The sequence below is a fragment of the Rattus norvegicus genome, chromosome 4, assembly GCF_021556685.1.
Source record: "Rattus norvegicus strain SHRSP/BbbUtx chromosome 4, alternate assembly SHRSP_T2T, whole genome shotgun sequence".
In the NCBI taxonomy this organism is placed as follows: domain Eukaryota; kingdom Metazoa; phylum Chordata; class Mammalia; order Rodentia; family Muridae; genus Rattus; species Rattus norvegicus.
The window spans coordinates 16,439,440-16,460,485 of NC_141537.1; the positions used below are offsets into that span (position 1 = coordinate 16,439,440).

At 41.0% G+C, this 21,046-nt stretch overlaps 1 protein-coding gene and 1 pseudogene across 11 annotated transcripts in view; one reads left to right on the forward strand and one right to left on the reverse strand.

Moving 5' to 3' along the window:
- Lmnb2-ps1 (lamin B2, pseudogene 1) overlaps window positions 1–9,224 on the forward strand; it is a 118,091-nt pseudogene extending 108,867 nt beyond the window's left edge.
- The window catches only part of Magi2 (membrane associated guanylate kinase, WW and PDZ domain containing 2), a 1,487,762-nt gene that overhangs the window by 1,209,048 nt on the left and 257,668 nt on the right, over window positions 1–21,046 (reverse strand).

Here is a 21,046-nt window from a genome sequence, read left to right on the forward strand (position 1 = left end):
TTTACTTGTGCTGATGATTATAGTTTTGCCATGGAACAGAAAACCAAAAGCCTGACCCATGATTGCAAATAAACAACACGGTGTAATACAGTCAAACTTTTAGGCTATTTTAAAGAGCAGGTCATTTGTAACATTAATTCCAATAGTTACATGACTCCATGAAGTAACTTAGCAATTGGTCCTGATGAAGTGGTATTCCATTCTCTGTTGATGCCTCCTCTCTGCTAAGACTATCCTTAGCCTCCTTACTGCTTATCAGGAGAAGCAGCTACAAGCGCCCTTTCTGTAGTGTCTCATTTAGACATGACCACACCCCTGGCAATCTATCCAGTGAGAAATTAAAATGAACCTGTTGTCCATTCCTTGTCCAGAGCATGTGGTATGCTATTTACCAGTTCTTCCAGACTGTGCCGTTCATTGCATTAGCAAAGCCTATCCACTATGGCCTCCACAAATCTTACATATTTTAAAGTTGGACAAAGGGGCAATGTTCTTAGTTCCTAAGATGTAATGCCCTGCCCTGTCTTTTCTTTTAGAAGGTTGTAAAAATGTGTTACGCATTGTCTCCTGCTGCTAATAGTGTTCCCATCTGTTCTGCAGTAAATCAGGTGTTTACTGTCCCCTGCCTACAGACAAACATGCCAGCAGATTCCATATTATGGAGTGGAACAGAAGGACACAAGTATTGAGCTACACAGCACTGTCATCTCACATTTCATCAAGGATTTTAATTCAAAGTCTCTGGAACATAAACAAGTTGTAATGGGGACAGCATCAGTACAGCACAGATAGGACGTCTTTAAGCCCCAGTACTAAAATGTTCACGAAGAATTTGTGCTTTCTTCGAACACTAAACCTCCTCAATTTCTATGCAGTTGTTTCAATTAAAAGCAATAGTTAGCAATGGTCTCAAACTGTAGATTCTATGTTTATATCCAAGCTTGACTGTATTGATTAAATTTAATGTTTGGTTAATTGTTTTAAATTTTTCATTCACTTACTTTCCCCTGAGAGCTACTTTGTAAGGATTATTGTGCTTGTGCATTTCCAGATATTTGAGAATGTTTGCAAAGGTGAGTTAGGAACATCTATTTCTCCCCTCATACTGAATAGGAGGAAGAGTGGAAACACCTCTAAACTGGGGTTTCCCTGTAAAATACAACCTATGGTAGGTGATCATGGCAGAATGTGGTTGGACTTCCCAAGCATACATTTCCCTAGAGACTCAGTCCCAGGAAGGAAGGATTTATTTGAATATTCTGATAAAAACACCTTGAGTTATTACATTTTTTTTGACTTTGTAGTTTTGTAGAGAGCCTTTTGGGGCTAGTAGGCAGGAATTTGACATTATCAGGACAAAAGAAAGAAGCCCTGGACAGGAACCTGGCTTTGGCCTTGGGCTCAGGAAATGGGTCCTGATTAAGAACATTTACACTTGAGATAATGTGAAGCTCAGAACTGCTTAGCAGAAGCATGTTTGTCTTGGTCATCCTGATGAGCCCCCAGAAAGGTGTTTACAGGATTTTGATTATCACCTTGCTTGTTCTCCAGAACTGAGCTTATCATTCTGCATGTAATTAAAGTGATATAAAAACAGATAGGAAAATAAAACATTTGCTTCAGCCTCAGAACTGGTGAGAGTCACGTTAAATGCTGTCTAATTGTCTTTTTCTTTTCAATCCTCACTGCCCTCAACCTGTTGACTGACTGAGCTGACTTGGTCATGGTTTGTAATTTTAAATAGTGGGGTAATCAACACAGATATAAGGTGAGAAGCCTCACATGGGTATGCATAAGCTGTCTTGTGCAACAGTGTTGCCATGTAAGTATACAACTTTGGTGATCCCAAGGAGTGTGGGAGTTCAGCCAGATTAAGTATAGTATAGGTATAGTATAAGTATAATATAGTATAATACAGTATAGTGTATAGTCCAGTATAGTATTTAGAATAGGTATAGTATATAGTGTATAGTATATAGTATATAGTATATAGTATATAGTATATAGTATATAGTGTATAGTATATAGTGTATAGTGTATAGTGTATAGTGTATAGTGTATAGTGTATAGTGTATAGTATAGTATAGGTATAGTATAAGTATAGATAGATAACTTACTATCACTATACCAGAGTAAGCAGGGATGTGCAAGTTATGTTTTTTCTCTGAAAGAAGTGTGTTTCAAAGAAGAAAAACTGATGACATCCAAGGGAAGATGGATGGCCTTGGAACCTTCTCATCGACTTTGCCAGTCACACAACCTCTGTTTTGTAGCTAGCCCGTCACTTTTGCTTTTTATAAGAAAAGGAAGAATGGAGTCTAGAGCTGCTTTTTCTTTCAGATTTCTGTCACTGTAGCAAAGCAAAGGTGAAGTCTGTTGGAAGACGAATATGCATGACGAGCTGCTGGGAGACGCATGTGAATAGAGCCCTATTGTTCTGATAAGAATAAAAGCCATAGCAGATATATCTACTCTGCATTGCAAGCTGTAATTGTAGTGATTCTACATCCGTGTCAAATGTTTCTATGTATGCAATTAAAGCTGACAGTACAAAAAAGAAAGATGAATGGAAAAATTCCTATTTAGAATTATTATTATTGTTTTGTTACTCGGGATGGCATTAAATAATATGTAAAGACAGCCTGCAAAGTCGAGAGAGATACCAGAACACAGAACTTGGGTGTCACCCTCTTTGAGGTCCCTCCCCACATCACGTTTTTGTAAAAACAGGTGCCACATTTTTTTTTCATGGAGCAGATTATACAATTGCTCTTGGTTATGATGTTATATTAGAGGTTTATCATTTGTGTGTAGACTACATTTTCTAATATACAAGTGTCTTAGGATTTTTATTTCAGTAAAATGGAAATGTATTCTTATTCTGAAGATATAACTAATTTGCTTTTCTTTTCTTTTCCTTCCTCCCTCTCCCCTCCTCCTTCCTCCCTCTCCAGTGGGCTTCACAATGTGGGATTGGGAAGAGGCCTTTGACAAGCCATCAGAAATGAGCTTCACTCCTTAACTCATCAAGTGAAATTGTATTTTTTTTTTTCTTTTAGGACCAAGTGCTCTACTAAGCACACTCATCCTGGTAAAGGTCATTTCTTAAGTGGTGTTCTGATGGTTGGAAAGTTGAAGTGACCTCCCACAAGTGAGCCATTTGTTCTTTCCTGGCTGACAACACAGGCTCCAAATGGGCCTGTCACATATACATTACTGAAAATATAAAAGAAAAACATTGCATTTTAAAACTTACTAAAATATTTCTGGGGCACTATAGTTTTACTATGTCATTCAGCAAGCGTAAGAAATTCTAAATGGCTACTTGATCTTCCCATGCTGCTGAAGGCTGACTAACAGAGGCATTGGTAGAGCCTGGTGTTCTACTGTAGACCCACCGCCCTCTTTCACCAAGTGGTGGGAACAAATCATGTTATATTGTGATTATCTCCAAAAGCAACAATGAATTACCAACTACTTTAGCTCAGTGAGAGTGGTGCGCTTCAATGTACACCCAGCATATCAAAAACATGAAGAGCTAATTCCAATGAAAATAGAATACATCTATATCACGGCTATGTTTAACCAGAACTCCTGCTATCGAGATTTCTTTTCTATCCCAGTGGCTGCCCCCATCTACCATATTCTGCCAGTTTTAAAGAGTTGTCTGCAATCTGTGTGTCTCAGTCACTTAATATTTTATAATAAAGTGAAACTGTAGAATTTAGCTGAGAAATCTAGATTTGACTCTGGCCTTTTGCTGATATTCTAGGAAGTAGAATATATAAAGGGATAATATTTCTCTTGAATTTTCAGTTTGAGGAAAAGGAATATCCTCATGCTATTGGTCACTATTTACTGTGGTGATGGTTTTGAGGATAAATGTAAACAATTACTTTAAATGAGGCACTGATGAGAAATGTCATTTGGGACTCAGTTCATGCCACAAATGAAGATGAAGGTGTTAAAGTATTTTAAGCAAATACGTGAAAAGTGCATTCAAGAGAACCTTTTGACATTAATTAACATTAAATCAAAAGGCCACTGCCCTATAAGCTTTTTTTCTTTTTGCTCCTTTCTAATCATTTTATGATTCAATTACTACTTTCCCTGAAAATACAATATTAGCAACTGGCAGTCAGATTTACTATCATTGCCTTAGTAGACCCAAGGGAAGATGTGGTCACCTAGGAATCAAAAACAATGCGGCCAGAAGACCGTGAAATAGTTGTCTTTGTTTTACTATGGGTTCACTCACTCAGAATGATTGTCATATGATCAAAACATATGAATTATGTAAATATATTATAATAAATTAATTTTGAAAACAACTAACAGTGCGACCAGATGTTCTCCATCAACGTACTGCTTGTGCAGTCAAGTAGGTGAACCCTAATGGGAAGAAATGGAAACAGCCATGCTAATGCCTTGATGTCTGTGATGTGCCTTTCACTCAGTGGGATTTGAATGATAGTTAACCGCTAAGACACATAACACAGGGCACACTGATGCCTTTTAGCAGTTATTTGGCCACGTTATGAGAAAGCTTAACAATGTATGCCATAGAAAGATACAGGACTGTACAGTGTGAACACGATGCTTGTGTGAATTTTTTAATTAAAGCCATCAATTTATTTTCTTGTTTTCTTTTATAAAAGATTAAAGTGCTCCATTCAGCAACACAAGGTCCAGTAAAAAGAGTCTACTTTCTCTGTTTTCTTTCTCTTCCAAGCCCAGAAATGGAGAGTCTGTTTGTCCTTTTATTAAGCAGCTAATGACCATATTCACATCTATAGTGCTATACCTCTCTGTCCCAGGTATTCAATTCTATTTCCTATCTGGACATTTCTCCTATTAAACTCTTTCTTCAGAAAGCATATTAAATGCATACATCTTTCCTCCTCGGTTAGCACCAGTATGCTACCAAGAAGTTGTTTTAAGATTAAAAAGTTGTATATAGCACTCACATGTAAGAAATAAAATAAAATGAATGTAAAAATATTATCCTTTTTCTCTAATATTTAACGGTATAATGCACACGAAGCTTTAAAAGAGATATTGAATGGGTTCATACCCTTACAGGGTTCTAATTATTTCGAATTATTTTAACTTACAACGCATGCCTTGTATTTGTCAATAATATTTAAATTCCTCCACGTGTCTTCCATTTGCCACTATACTGTTTTCAATAGTGTCCTTTTGCCTCCGTTCTGTCATCTGTTTACTGCACTATATCATTTATACTGAAGGGAATCATTAAAACGTTGACTATTCTTCAACACTAGTGTCACCACGTTTCTGTTCTCACACGGCTGCTGCCTGTTACTTTACATCTGCAGAGATTTCTACATCCCAGTCTTCGACTGTTTCAAAATTACAGATTGCATGTCCCAAATTTTTCTGTTAATACCAAAAGTCTTATGTCAGACACTCCTTTCTCCTTTTGCTAGCAGTTTTCCTCCTTCCTCCAGCAGGTGCCCACCACCCATGAGGCCAGTACCCCACTATCTCTGGAGACTATCTCTCTCATTGCTTTCCTAGAAAGTGACTTTTGACGGACTTGCCGAATAATGAGTGTGGTATTGACGTCAGATCTGACTATTCCTCAAGTAACAAATCAGTGCAGCCAGAGTGTAAAGACTGTAAGCTGAGTTAAGAAAGTAGGCTAAAGTGATTTCTCAGAGGACACAGATGCTTAAGTACTCAGTTACCAGCAAGTGTAGAATTGCACGTTCTGCTCAGAAAAAAAAAATCATGATCAGTTCTTGTACCGACCCTACTCTCCTGCTCTGCAATGCAAGTATCTGAGTCAAGTTAAGTACATTGGTCTCTTGGAGATAGCATGACACAGATCTAGTCTTCGTCAACTTTTGTACAGTTAATGCTGTAGCCTGAACTAGAATTTCACAATGGGATCAGTCCGGCTCCACACACTGCTTGAGGCCAGAGTATCTCAGTCTGCGTCACCTTTGCAGTTCTAAAGGCACAGAGGCTCAGGGTCAACATCCCAAGAGCTAGGTGGCATTGTCTCCCAGTGTCCTCCCTGGGAAAGAGGAGGCAAAATGGACAAGCTTGCTCCTTTAGGGTCTTTTTAAGGGCCCGCTTCCCATTTACAAGGGTCATGTTAATTATACTTGTTATTGCTGAGAAAAATAGTTGACAGAGATTACTTAAATGCAGAAATACAATTCATTTTGTCTCATGTTTTGAGCTCACCACGATGTGGACAGTGTGACAGAGCAGAGAAGCCTATATTAGGGGCCAGAAAGGAGACACAAACAGCACTTCACTCAGTCAGATCCCTCCCTCTTCTCCTAGGTTTCCATCAGCTCCTCTTCCCATGAGACTGGTCAAATTGGTAATCAAGATTTACCACTGCAAGGGCTCTACCACAAGGACTTAGTCATGTGACTTAGTTCATGTTACACTGAGGATAATGTGCTGACATCAATTTTGGAGGTATATAAGCATCCAAACCATAAGGATATAAGGTCATGAAAGAGAGGCTAGTGTGACTCTGTGCTTGCACAACTTCTCTGTCCTATCCCATTTGATACTGTCTACTGTCTTGTGCTTTAAGTCACTTTTATGTAGGATAGAGCATTGTTGGATCCTCTTGGGTCCCCTACAGTGTTTGACCCCTGCTGAGCCCTGCTGATGCATGTAGAAGCCTTTGTTCCTAACAAAGGAACACCCTGGCCTGGTATGGAAACACCTTGGTCCATGTTCTTTCCTGTCTTCTGTTCTTTGGTCTTTGTTCCTGGGGGCTTAGGCCCATCTTCTTGGATTTCTCCCCAGTAAATTTGGGGCATGTATTTGGTCTTTTGTTCCTGAGGCCTTAAGCCAGTTTTCCCACTGTGCTTCCTGGAATTTTCTACCCAGTGAACTTGGGGTATACATTCAGTGAATGAAGCTAAAGATTTAGCATTCTCTCTTAACACAAATGACCCGAGTATATGTGTTCTTTTAACCCTGCAGGCTTATGCCCGGCTCTCAGTATCAAATCGGTGAGGGCACTGACAGAGTGTGAAAATAAAGGATGTACTTTCAATAATCACATTTGATTCCATTGTATTGATCATTATTTGGCCATCTTGGCAGTACGACAAGGGCCTACATCATGATGATGCCACCAGTGAAATGCAATAAGGATGCAGATAAAAAATTTTAAAGACATATATACACATATATATGTCATGACTACTTCATCACACATGAAGGAAAAATACACATGGCCTACTAAATTTCAGGAACTTTACTGGGAGTCAGGAACTGAGGAGGTAGTTGGAGGTTTTATACAAACAAAATTTCAAGTTAATAAATGATTAAGTACTCAAAAATATAATACTATTAAGAAATTTTAAGGGGCAGCAGCACCATCCTCTACGCCGCACCTGGCCACCTGAGATGATCCTCGTGTCTCTGTCACCCTGTGTGGGCCAGCCACTCCTTAGAAACCCACCCGTGCCTGCCTGGGCTGCAGGAGAAGGAGGAGCTATGCAGAGCTTGACGTCTGGCACACTACATCGATCGCATCTTTCCGCAAGCTGTAGCTGGAGAATAATGGGCTGCTCCTCTGGATCTCCGAGAAGGGCGAGGTGACCGTGAGTGAGATGAGTGGCATTAAGACCCATAAGAGTCAGAGCTGGCTGATGCCTGCCCGGCGGGTACTGGATGAGACAACCCATGAACATGCCTGGCGGCAGATTGAAATTGGAAAGGTGCAGGCGGAGCTAGAGGAGTCCAGGAAGAGTGCCAAGAAGTGGGTAGGAGAGCTCACGGTGGCCCAGGGCTGAGGGAAGGACCTGGAATCCTTGTTTCATCGTCATGAGGCTGAGTTGGCTGTAGCCCTCGGTGAAAACCATGGTCTGGATACAGAGGCCGAGCTTCGAGAGCAGCTGATACAGGCACAGGATGGCCACACTGTGGCCAAGAAGCAGTTGGAGAAGGAGACGCTGATGCTCATGGACCTGGAGAACCACTGCCAGAGCCTGCAGGAACAGCTGGTTTTCAGCAAGAGTGTGTTTAAGGAGGAGGTGTGAAAACCCAATGGGGGTTGGGGGCGCTTCATGGAGATAGACAGCAGCTGGTAACAGGAATATGACTTCAAGATGGCTCAGGCCCTGAAGGACCCGCGCAGCTAGGATAATGAGTAAGCATGACTGTACCGACTCGAGCTGGAGCAGACCTACAAGGTCAAGCTGGACAACATCAAGCTGAGCTCCAACCAGAATGCCAAGGCAGCCAGTGTAGCCTGAGAAGAGATCAAAGGGGCCAGCACGCACTTGGAGTCTCTCATCTACAAGTTCTCAGGCATCCGAAAGCAGGACAGTGTTGAGGAGGACCACATCTATGAGCTGGAAGAGGCCTTGGCTAGGGAGCGTGACAAGTTCTGCAAGATGCTGGACACCAAGGACTGGGAGATGACAGAGGTGTGCGAGGCCATGTAGAAGCAGCTGGAGGATTACCAAGAGTGGCTGGACATCAAACTGGCCCTGGACATGGGGATAAGCGCCTACCTTAAGCTGATGGACCATGAGGAGGAGAGGCTTAAGCTCCCCCACCCCCAGCCCTTCATCACGGGTAACCATCACAGGTCACTCTCTCTTGGGCCAACTGGAGCAACAGCAGCGGGGGTTGGCATGTCTGTGGTGTGGGAGCCAAGCAAAAGCCTATGGCTGGAGAATGAGGACACCCCAGGCTCACAGAGCAATGCCTCCAGCTTGAGCAGCAGCTCCCTGGCCCAGCAGGCTGTGGCTACAGGTCTTGTGAACATTGAGGAGGTGGACCAGGAGGGCAGGTTCGTGTGCCTTAAGAACTCTTCAGACAAGGACCAGTCTTTGGGGAACTGGAGGATCAAGAGACAGGTTCTGGAAGATGAGAACACCCAAGTTATATCCCACGGGCCAGCCAGAAGGTCACAGTGTGGGTAGCTGGCCAGGGGTTATCCACAGTCCCCATCAACCCTTCTGTGGGAGAGCTAGAACAGCTGGGGATCTGGAGAGAGCTCTTCACTGTCCTGGGCAATGCAGATGTTGAGGAGGTGGCCATGCAGGAAGCAGTCATCTGTCCAGGGGTGCGAGAATGGGGAAGAAGAGGAAGAAGAGGAGGCAGAATTCAACAAAGGGGACCTTTACCACCAGCCTGGGGACTGAAGGATTATCTCAAGGGGCTGTCGACTGATGAACCTACACCACAGTCACCATAGTTCCCAGAGCCCCTGAAATTATTTTTTTATGGTCTGTTCTCACTAGTCCTTGGTACATTTCTAGATGACCGCTAAGCAACTGTAAGAATGTGAATGGACTCTGCTGGGTTTCCAGGATGGAGGTGTCTTCTGCCCACAGGCCTCACCTGGCCCATGCCTTCATGGTGATATAGAGGCCTGGGCTGGGAATCTGCAGGCTGAAGGACTTGGACCTTGATCTAGGGCAGGAGAATGGCTGCTAGCTGAGGGTGGACCTTGTGTGAAACTGGCTATTCTGTCGTTTTCTTTGAAGCTTTTCAAATCAAGTAAAATGCAGAATTCATGTTTGGATTTAAGTCAAATCAAATCCACAAAGAAAGCTGTGGGGCTCACTAGTCTGTCAGTATATGGTGGCTCTTAGGACACAGGGCAGACCCTCCTCTCTCCTGGAACTGATGGCACTGGCAGAGTATCTGAACCCAGGGATGTTTCAGTTTCGTGATCTAAGTCTGAAGGGTTTATAACAGTCCCTAGCTTTGGGGGGATTCAGAGGCTTCCCTGGGCCCAGATTCTAAAATGTTCTAGTCTATTCTAAATCTGAGGACCAAGGAGGGAGCTCACATATGGGACAACTCCTTCCATCCTAAGACTGAAGGGGTCAGGAAGATTGTGGGCATTGTACCTTCAGGAGCAAAGGCTGCAGGTTCCCAGTCAGTGACTGCTCGAAGGCAGGTGGCCAGGCTAGCTGTGCTCCTGGCCTCACATGTATGACTGTGTGGCTCCTCTGTGCCCCACCCTGATGGCAAGACCTGGAAATTTGCTTCCCTGCAACTTAGCACCACGAGCCAGTCAGTTTCTTCTGTCACCACAGACACGCTGTATTTTTTTAAAGAATATTCATTTTTACATCAGTCACTAACACAGCTCACTGGGATGCTGCTCTGGGGGTTTATGCCTGGAGTTGCCAGGATTGGGGGTTATCTATGACAGTTTCCTTTACTGAGCTGTGGGGAGAAAGAGTTCAGGCCTAGTCTCCCTCAAGGTAAGAGCTCTTGGTCACAGGATGCCACCACTGCCACTGACTTCCAGAAACCGCCGGTCACCTCCTGCTTCTAGATACCTCCGTTTTCTTTAAGCGACCGGTGTTGTATCCTGGGTAGTCATGGCTGACTGCAGTCACTGTGCTGCCCTGCTGCCTTGCCCACAGGACAGGTACCCTCCAGTGTACTCCATAGTGGAGTTGGCTTCCTTGTGTTGGAGGAGCAGGTCTAGAGGAATCTGCAGGTCCTCCGAAGTCTGTTTCTGGCCCCGGCTAGGCAAGGTGGTTACCAGTGGCACTGCTACTAGGGAGCCTCCTGCACTGTGCACATCACCAGGCTCTAGAGGTTATTTCTTTTATTAAGATGCGTGCCAAATGTGTGTTCCACCTTTTCTTTTCTGCCTACGATTTGTAATGTTCGTTTTAAGACGGGAAACTTTTGTACACTCAAACAACACTGATTTTAACTGCAAAAAAATTATTTAGTAATTCATAAAACTTACTGACAGTTTTTGTTCGAAGGGTAACAGATGATGGAGGCTCAATGTATTTCTAATGTCCTAAGAAATCCAAGGATGGAGAATTATCCCCGCAACAGTAATGATATTAAGATAGCAGCTGCACTTGGAGTCAGGCAAGGAATTTTTAGCTTTTGATTTTGAAAAATATCAAACAAAAGAAAGACTTGAAGAACATCTAGCAAGTGCTGATATGCCTCTTCCTACTTTTTATAAGCTCATCTTTTAAGGGATGCAAAGATCTCTCTCAGCTTGTTCATTTTCACAATGGCTTTTTAAAGAAGTCCTTTCTACATGCTCCAAGTTTACAGTGAAGACAAAACAGAGGGAAACTGGATTTTTCTTGGTCATATGACTGATACATGGCTGACTTGAGACTCAGATCTAGAGATCAGTTCATGCTTATGAGACCCACACGAAAAACCTCATTTCTGCTATAAAGTGAATTACACGAAAGGAGATGTTTTAAAAATAATTTTGTATTTAAATTACACGCATGCAGGACAAAGGTGCAATAATGTATGGTTTAGAAGGTGAAGTTTCCACAAACAAATGTGTTTAGGAAGATTTTTAACAGATTTGGGCAAATAGATAGATAGCCAGCCAGGAGCAGATATATTTAGAACTATAACTAGGGAAGGATCAGGAACACATTCAAAGATTTTGGACCTAATCCCAGATTTTCTGGGAGACAGGAAGCCTCTTTTTTTCCAGGGTATATGTGTTGTTTTCAGGAAACTTTCCAGCCCGGTAACCCAGTTTTCTAAAAAACTGGAATGAAAACATACTGATTCTGAGGTTACAGAATCATCGCTCTGATGAGTCGATATTCTTTTTTTTTTTTTTTTATTAACTTGAGTATTTCTTATATACATTTCGAGTGTTATTCCCTTTCCCGGTATCCGGGCAAACATCCCCCTCCCCCCTCCCCTTACTTATGGGTGTTCCCCTCCCGACCCTCCCCCCATTGCCGCCCTCCCCCCACCAGTCTAGTTCACTGGGGGTTCAGTCTTAGCAGGACCCAGGGCTTCCCCTTCCACTGGTGCTCTTACTAGGATATTCATTGCTACCTATGAGGTCAGAGTCCAGGGTCAGTCCATGTATAGTCTTTAGGTAGTGGCTTAGTCCCTGGAAGCTCTGGTTGCTTAGCATTGTTGTACATATGGGGTCTCGAGCCCCTTCAAGATCTTCCAGTTCTTTCTCTGATTCCTTCAACGGGGGTCCTATTCTCAGTTCAGTGGTTTGCTGCTGGCATTCGCCTCTGTATTTGCTGTATTCTGGCGGTGTCTCTCAGGAGCGATCTACATCCGGCTCCTGTCGGTCTGCACTTCTTTGCTTCATCCATCTTGTCTAATTGGGTGGCTGTATATGTATGGGCCACATGTGGGGCAGGCTCTGAATGGGTGTTCCTTCAGTCTCTGTTTTAATCTTTGCCTCTCTCTTCCCTGCCAAGGGTATTCTTGTTCCCCTTTTAAAGAAGGAGTGAAGCATTCACATTTTGATCATCCGTCTTGAGTTTCATTTGTTCTAGGCATCTAGGGTAATTCAAGCATTTGGGCTAATAGCCACTTATCAATGAGTGCATACCATGTATGTCTTTCTGTGATTGGGTTAGCTCACTCAGGATGATGTTTTCCAGTTCCAACCATTTGCCTACGAATTTCATAAAGTCGTTGTTTTTGATAGCTGAGTAATATTCCATTGTGTAGATGTACCACATTTTCTGTATCCATTCCTCTGTTGAAGGGCATCTGGGTTCTTTCCAGCTTCTGGCTATTATAAATAAGGCTGCAATGAACATAGTGGAGCACGTGTCTTTTTTATATGTTGGGGCATCTTTTGGGTATATGCCCAAGAGAGGTATAGCTGGATCCTCAGGCAGTTCAATGTCCAATTTTCTGAGGATCCTCCAGACTGATTTCCAGAATGGTTGTACCAGTTTGCAATCCCACCAACAATGGAGGAGTGTTCCCCTTTCTCCACATCCTCGCCAGCATCTGTTGTCCCCTGAGTTTTTGATCATAGCCATTCTCACTGGTGTGAGGTGAAATCTCAGTCGATATTCTTAATCCAGCCCAGAGAGCAGCCTCCCCTTGTGAGGTTCCCGGCTGCGGGGATGCTAATCACACTCCTGGGATGCCCGGAAGCAGTAGCAGCATCCTTGGTCCAGGGTCAGATTATTGGGTTCGAACTTTTCACTGAGTTAAAACTGCCTAAACTTTTATACTAAAAGACTTTTGGACCAATTTCACTTCTAAATTATTATGTGTGGATGGGGAGATGATTACTAAATGGGATGTTTCAAAAAACTTGGACCAAGACAAATTCCCTTGTATACCTTTGTTGCTTCTCAGCTCTTCAAAATGCTTTCACATGCATTGGTGTGTCATGTCATATAATCGGCCTTGCGAGAGGTATTCCTTACATCAGGCAGAAGGTAGATGAAGCCTGGGTGCAGCAATATGAGGCATTAAAAATTCAACAGTCACGAAGGAAAGACTAAAATTTTAGGCCCTGACTTGGCTTCTCCATCCTTAGGACAGCTACTTGGGCTGCTTCATCACTCCTACTTTTCTTGAGAGAGTATAACGTGTTCACCCTTAGTGTCAAAGGTGGGAAACCTACATGACCTATGACCCCATGTTGCATTTGCCTAAGACCAATACAACTAATACAACTTCCTTGCTACAGATCTCAAATCGCTACAAGGACATACTTTTGTGAGAAGGAGGCTCTAAAGATCCTCAAGACAGTCCAAACACAGTCCCTCTGTGGTTATGTATCCTGAGCAAGAGTTGGTTTTCTCAGGGGGAGGAGATGAAGGAACATGTAGCAGGTTGTGCTACAGACTCCATAGGAGAGCATTTGGAGAGGTCCTAAGGCAAGCAGAGACGACATGGGAAGAAGATGCCAATAATAGAAAGAAAATGGGGCAGAGGGAAGAGTAAGAGCTAAGGATATTCGACTTCCTCCTGAACTGCTTCAGCCAGTTTCCATCTCCTCCTGAAATGTAGCGTTTGCCCTTCTCAGTCAGAATTTCTGAGAATTTTATGTACAAGTATGAAGCACAAACGTTACAACATTCAGTGTCACAGACAATAATGTTTTCCTGCCCTATCTTTAGGGGTGTGCCTTAACCCTACAGTTCCAGTTTTTGTGCCTCCTCCACTTCCTCCTCTTCTTTATACATTTATTTAATGAATTATGAAAGTGTTTTCCCCCAGCAATAGTTGATGTAAAAGAAATTTGAGCAGGAAATCATTGAAAGAGAGCACGTGGCCACAGTTAGCTGGCAGACTGCCAGCTAACACCGGGCCATCAGATGCAGCGTGCCAGTGTGCGGATGAAGGTTTCAAACCAGGATTTGTGTAACTTACCATTTCACAAATCTGTTTGCCTGCAGAATTTTCTTCCTAAAAGGTGATATACTGTGTAATGTTTTTGAAAAAAAGTTTTAATCTTCATACAAACCAGGATACATTCAAATTTTTATATGTAGCTGACATGTAATGGCTCAAACTATGCTTGAGTTGGTAGAAAAGGAATTTTAGTTCCTATGAGATTCAATTCTTAGTTATCTGGATTTCATTTTTTGTTTCAGTTAATAAGTTCCTCTGAAGGTCTCTGTGGTTTTTTTTTTTTTAACTAATTCTCAAAATTGAGTAAAAAGTGATGAGATTTCTTTTAACTTACAATATTCTTGTCAATGTCAGGATTAAGGGCAATTAATTAAATTTACATTGACCAACAGTGTATTACAAAAAAATTTAAGTAGTTGGGCAATTAGTGGAAAGTGCTGGAAACAAATTCTATGAATCTAAGAATGATACACAGTGCTATCTTCACCTATCAGAAGCCTGGTGGGTTAAAGATTAGTTTCCTATTTAATGTAATTAAATTGTGTTTTGTCTTTTTAGTTGGATGTAGTTAGTTTAGGTAAGACACAATTATACTTTGAAATTGCCTTTAAGATAATACCAAGAGGTAAGACTTGAGATCATAGATACATATAGGTAAAAATATTATAGGGACTGAACATGTGTGTATTGGACATATATACACGTATGTACCTACATATGTATAAGTATTGGGTATATATTATTCATCCCATATATGTGTTTTAAATATATAAATATATACGCACAGTAAATATATGTAAACAAATATATATATATATGCATGTAGCAACATGAATTTGATACAGAAAAAGGTAGGGTTTAGAGGGGTAAAGGAGAAGGGGTGGACACTAAGTGGTAGCTGATTGTATAGAATGTGAAGTTATGCCAGACACACCTCGAGAGATACAAGAGACTTTCTATAAATCTTGACATCTGTGAAATGGTAGCATCTGGACATTTTAAGGTAACTAGGGGTTTCATTTGTCAGTACCCCCACTTAAGGTCTATTTTCCTTAGGTAATGTCTAAGCTCTCCTTAACATACTCATACACTCATTCAAAACACACACGAATCAAGAGTTCCAATTTCTGTGTGAGTATGCGGTTGTTATGGACCAAGATTGAAAGATGCTTCTGGGTTAAGATCTAGGTGATTAATTATAGCTTAATTGGTTCACCTACATGCTAGTAATATAATATTTACTTTCTTAAAACTAGTATTGATGGTACCTTGTATATGCCAGGGAAGCATTCTGCTGTGGGTGATCATCTCTGGCCAAAATAACAAGTGAATTTCATGGAATTATCTTACAAAACATTTTGAGATATACTTCTTATATTCAATAGACTACATTGAAAATGCCATGAAGTATTCTTTTTCTTTCCTGTTGAAATAATAAATGTATCAATTTCCCTTCAATCATTTCTATCTGATAGGTAGCCACTATCTTTCAGTACTTCTACTGTTGAATGCGGCATATGTGTCTGTAGATATGTCCCGGTTTTAGCTGGAAGTCATTTACTCTCTAAAGAAGTAATGGGAAGATGCTTACAATAGCAGTCTCCCTGATGGGACAAAACCAGGAAGAAACTCAAAGGAATAGGCGTGTCACTTTTCTATAATGTAAGAGGGTTATTTGCTGTCTTATTTATGATGTATTTTTAAATGGATGGTGAAAAACGGAGAGAAAGACATGGGTATGATGTGGAAGTCTCATCACCTATCTGTCTGTCTAGCTAACTGCCTATTATCTATCTATCTCTATATATCATCTACCTACCTCTATCTCTCTGCCTACCTGCCTGCCATCTGTCTATCTGTCTATCTATATCTATCATTTAACTACCTCTATCTCTCTACCTACCTGCCATTTATCTGTCTGTCTATCTATATCTATCATCTACCTACCTGCCATCTATCTACCTGTCTGTCTATCTATATTTATTATCTATCTATCTATCTATCTATCTATCTATCTATCTATCTATCTATCTATCTATCTATCTATCTATATTTATCCTATCTATCTATCTATCTATCTATCTATCTATCTATCTATCTATTATCTTCTAGCTTTTCCTCATTTATATAATATTTATATTTCTTTAAGGCTTGTATAAAATTTAAACAATTTTTATCATTTTATCTCATATAAAATACTTTATTTTCTACATGATTTGTGCCATCAGAATGTTTGCTTTTTGTATTTGAATAAATGATTGATTTTGAAAACTAGCAACTTTTATGATAGTGTTCATAGGATAATAGTGGAACTATTATTCACTTTTGGTAATAAAGACATTATCTAGGTCGGATGCAATAAACATCCTCTTTTGATCATGTTGTTTCTGACCTGGCCATTGTTCTCTTGGCTGTTTAGTATACATTTAGAACAAATATAATATTAATTCATAGTAAAAGTTTCCGACAGCAAACATTCATATGCAGCAAAGCAAAAGTCATTTTTATACTTTTATTTTAAACTTTTGTTTTTTTCCAATAGAAATTATATATATATATACACACACATATATATATATACATACATACATACATATGTATACATGTATGTATATATATTTGAACTGTTCTGGAAAATAATTTCAGGAAAGCATTTCTCCTGCCCTAACAAGACTCTCAGAGAAAATTAAAGGGAAGATAAAAGTCATATACAATTAAAAAGTGATAAGAGAAAATAGGGATTTAAACTGAATTTTACAAGGACATCAAATTTTGTATGCAAAACCACACAATTAAAGCTAACATTGCAGTTCAATCTCTTAAAACCCAAGTACAGTGTAAATGTTTTATGAAGAAATTTAATATACTTTAAATACATTCTCTGGGAAGATAACTATAAAATACATGGTGGTAATAAGTTAGTTCAAACTCTTTTACTGTTCTTTCAATAATTTCACTTCCAGTTTGATACTTTCTCGCCTTATTATGTGGCACAAATAACTTTTGATGGGCAGTTTCATCTCCATTTTAAATGGTTTTACTTGGTCGGCACAGTACCTAAGCCTAGGATGTGACATCCGTGTCCCCTCGTTCATTTTGCCTCTCCCTTTCTCTTCCAGCTCTTTATTCTCCTTCTTCCCCCTGCTCTTTTTGCCCAACCCTCTGTTTCCCCTTCCTTTCCCTGTGAGGTTTTTGCCTTTGGGTGCAGTAGATAGGCTAGGGCAAGAGTGTGCTATTGGATGTTTGTCTGCGCAATACATAAACTGCGGCATGTGTATGAGCTACCTCACCAAATTAGTAATAATGATTTGCCACAAACTTCACTAGCAATTAATGAATAAAAGCATTTGTGGTTAGCCTGTGATAGTTTATATTAAATTATTTTCTATATGTTGCAGAAATTAACTTGATTACAGAATACAAGTAGAAATGAAATTATCTCTGATACCAATTATGGAGCTCAAGTGTCTGACTTGGTCACTGGGTTTCACATCTGAGGAGAAAATTGCAATCAATGAATCCTGGTAAAAATGTAAAGATCAACAGTTCTCAAATTAAACTTTTTGACATGATAGATGAATTACAGTTAAAAGATATAACTGTAATTTTTATTATTTCTGCAGTTAATATGCTAATAGTTACAAAATCAAAGATTTTTAGGTGGTGCATTCATGCAGATATTTTTCAGTTGTGTCTTCTGGAGTGAGTAAAACAAAGGTTTTGAATATTTAAAAATTAACATTTTCTCTATTGTAGTCATTGGTAAAGTCCCTTTATGAAATTGCATTTTGAGCTGCACTGAGAAGGCAATGGCTATTATTATGTTTTATTTTTCCAAAAGAGGTAAAAGATACACAGAGAGCAAAAGCACTGGACTGCACGTCAGTCCAATTGGTCCTGGGTCCTGAACCCTGAGTACTGTGATTTTATTGTACTCAGGGCTCCTAAGACTGATACATATGACTTCTACTAACCAAATAGATTCTTTTGAGCAAAGTACCCTCTCTGTGCCTCAATTTCCTTTCTAAGATGGGAATAAAAATGGCTGTATCACGTTGGGGTAAAGTGAACACTAATTTCAAATTGTCTGTATAGCAGTTGAGGCAGTTTTGGTTCATACAGAACAGTCATTAAATGGGAGATTCATCTATTTCTCTTTTGCTACTTTCTTCTGTGAAAATGACAGGGTAATAGCAACTTTTAGTAGCCATGGTGTTAGGCTTAAACTCTGAGAAGGAAAAACCGTCCTGCCTTATTTTGATCTCCCCACTCGAGAGGTTTATAACTTTGGGCAGAGAACAAGCTTGAGCCAAGTAAGAAAACGGAGGCTGCCCTGTTATGGAATGGTAGGAGGGTAGATACACTTTAGCTTTTAAAAAGTCACTGTGGTATTGTCATACTCGCCCCTCTCATAGTCCTGTTCGTGCCTCACTCACACTGTTTAATGTCACGTGGTATTTTATTAGCCTCTCCCTGTTCCATTGTCTTCACTCCATGAAGATCTCCCTTCTCACGTTCCTTTTCCCTTTTACGTCTTCCGCCATAGATGAAGATAGGACAGGAAAGATAGAGATATGATATCAAGGCTCTGAATATTAGAGAGAATATCAAGTATTTGCTTTTACAAGTTTGACTTATTTTGCTTAATATGATTTCGTTCTATTTTCCCAAAAATGCCAATCTCATTTTCGGTCATAACTGTAGAGTGCTCCTTTGTGTAAGGGAAAAATATCTTTCTTATCTAATGGGCATTAGGTTGGTTCCATTCTTAGTTACCATGCAGCAATAAAAATATATGTGCATGTATGTCAGCTATAGAATTTAGTCATTTGGTGCGTGTGTTCCACTATGTTCATAGTGACCTTATTTGTGATATCCAGAAGCTGGAAGCAACCCAGATGTCCCATGACAGAAGAATGGATCAGAAAATGTGGTTCATTTACACAATGGAATACTACTCAGCTATTAAGAATGAGGACATCATGAGTTTTGCAGGCAAATAGATAGAACTAGAAAATTATCTTCCTGAATGGGAAATTCAGACCCAAAAGGACATGCATGGTGTACACTCACTAATAAGTGGATATTAGCCCCAAAGAGTACAGAATACCCAGGATACAATCCGCAGAACTCAGGAAGGCTAACCAGCTGAAAGGCCCAGGTGAAGATACCTCAATTCCACTTGTGAGAAAGAAGAAAGCAATCATGGGGATGGGGGTAGAAGAGGAGGGAGGGACTTGGGTGGGAAAGGGGACAGGGAGGGGAAGATGGGAACATGATCAGGTAGTTGGTGGGGGGAAATAGGACTGAATCCCTGAGGGCCAATAGAAAGAATGGAAACAGGCAACCTCAGGAGGTAGAAGGTGGTGGTAGTGGGGGTTCCAGAATGTAACCAGAGACCTGGGAGGTAAGAGACTCTCAGGAATGAAAGAGAGGGACCTTAGATGAAATGCCCTACAGTGGGGAGAGGGAATTTTTAGAGTCCACTTCCAGTAGAAAGACAGGCATCAAGTGGAGGGATGGGGTTGCCATCCCACAGTCAAAAACTCTAAACCAGATTTGTTCCTGTTTAAAAGAACTACAAGGACAAAAATGGAGAAGAGACTGAGAAAGGAGGTCCAGTGACTGGGTCAAAGTAGGATCTGGCTCAAGGGGAAGCTCCAAGGCCTAGCTTGACACTAGTACTGATGCTATGGTGTGCTTACAGACAGGAGCCCAGCACGGTTGCCCTCTGGACAGGCCCAACAAGCAGCTGAAAGAGTCAGATGCAGATACTTACACCCACCCAATGGACAGAAGTCGGGCACCCCTGTGGTTGAACTAGGTTAAGACTGGAAGAAGCTGAGGGGGAGGATGACCCCATGGGAAGTCCAGCAGTTTCACCTAACCAGGACCCCTGCGATCTCTCAGACACTGAGTCACCAACCAGGAAGCATACACCAGCTGATCTGAGGCCTCCAACACACGTATACAGCAGAGCACTGTTGGGTCTTGACTCAGTGAGAGAAGATGCACCTAACCCTCAAGAGACCTGAGGACCCAGGGAGTGGAAAGCTCCAGTGAAGTGGCTATGAAGGGGTGGGGACATACTCTTGGAGATGGGGCTAGTAGAACGCATGGGATGTGGAACAGTCAGACGGCAGACTGGGAGGAGAACAAACACTGGACTGGACTGTCTTTTACTGCAGTTGAACACAGACCTCTTCTCTTTCTGAGCATGTATTTACTGTGTTTTCTTTTGCTCTTTGTCAAGTACCCAATTGGTTTCATTTCTCATTTTGTTGATTACCAGGTGGTGGCAAGGGTTTTGCCTTCCTGTCTCATCACCTCTGGGTGCTTCTGAAGAATAGCATCTTCAGATTCTAGTCTCCGACCACAATCTAGCAGATGTCTCCATGGCTGGTCTTTACTGGCTGTCTCTCCACTCATGGTATGTGTAGACCCTGACAATATCTTTGCAGACTGGTTAATTTTCTTTATCTTCCAGTTTGTAATGTTGGTGATCATATCTAGAAGAGCGGTTACCTCCCTGGACATTACTGCTGATTGTGATACAGAAGGGGAAACGTGGGCATAGCTGCCTGTGGAATGGTTACCACTTGTGGCCCTCTTCATCAGCTACTTTGCCAGTCTGTTACTTTGCCTAATTTCTTTTTCCTTTACATATTTTCTCTCATAGGAATAGATTTTTTCTTATATGGACTCATCTTCTTTATCAGTGCACATACATACTACTCCTAATCTGCAAATTTACTCACAAGTCTCTCTAATGGCAACGTTTGTCAACGTGATTGTAATAAGGATGTCTTGAAAATTAGCAGTTTACCTCTGCATTCTTTTGAGGCTGTTAACATAGATCATGAGTGTTAGTCCTTTTATTGGTTTATACTATGATGGCATCATTGGGAGGTGACAAAAGGGAAGTCACAAGGTCTAGCTGGAA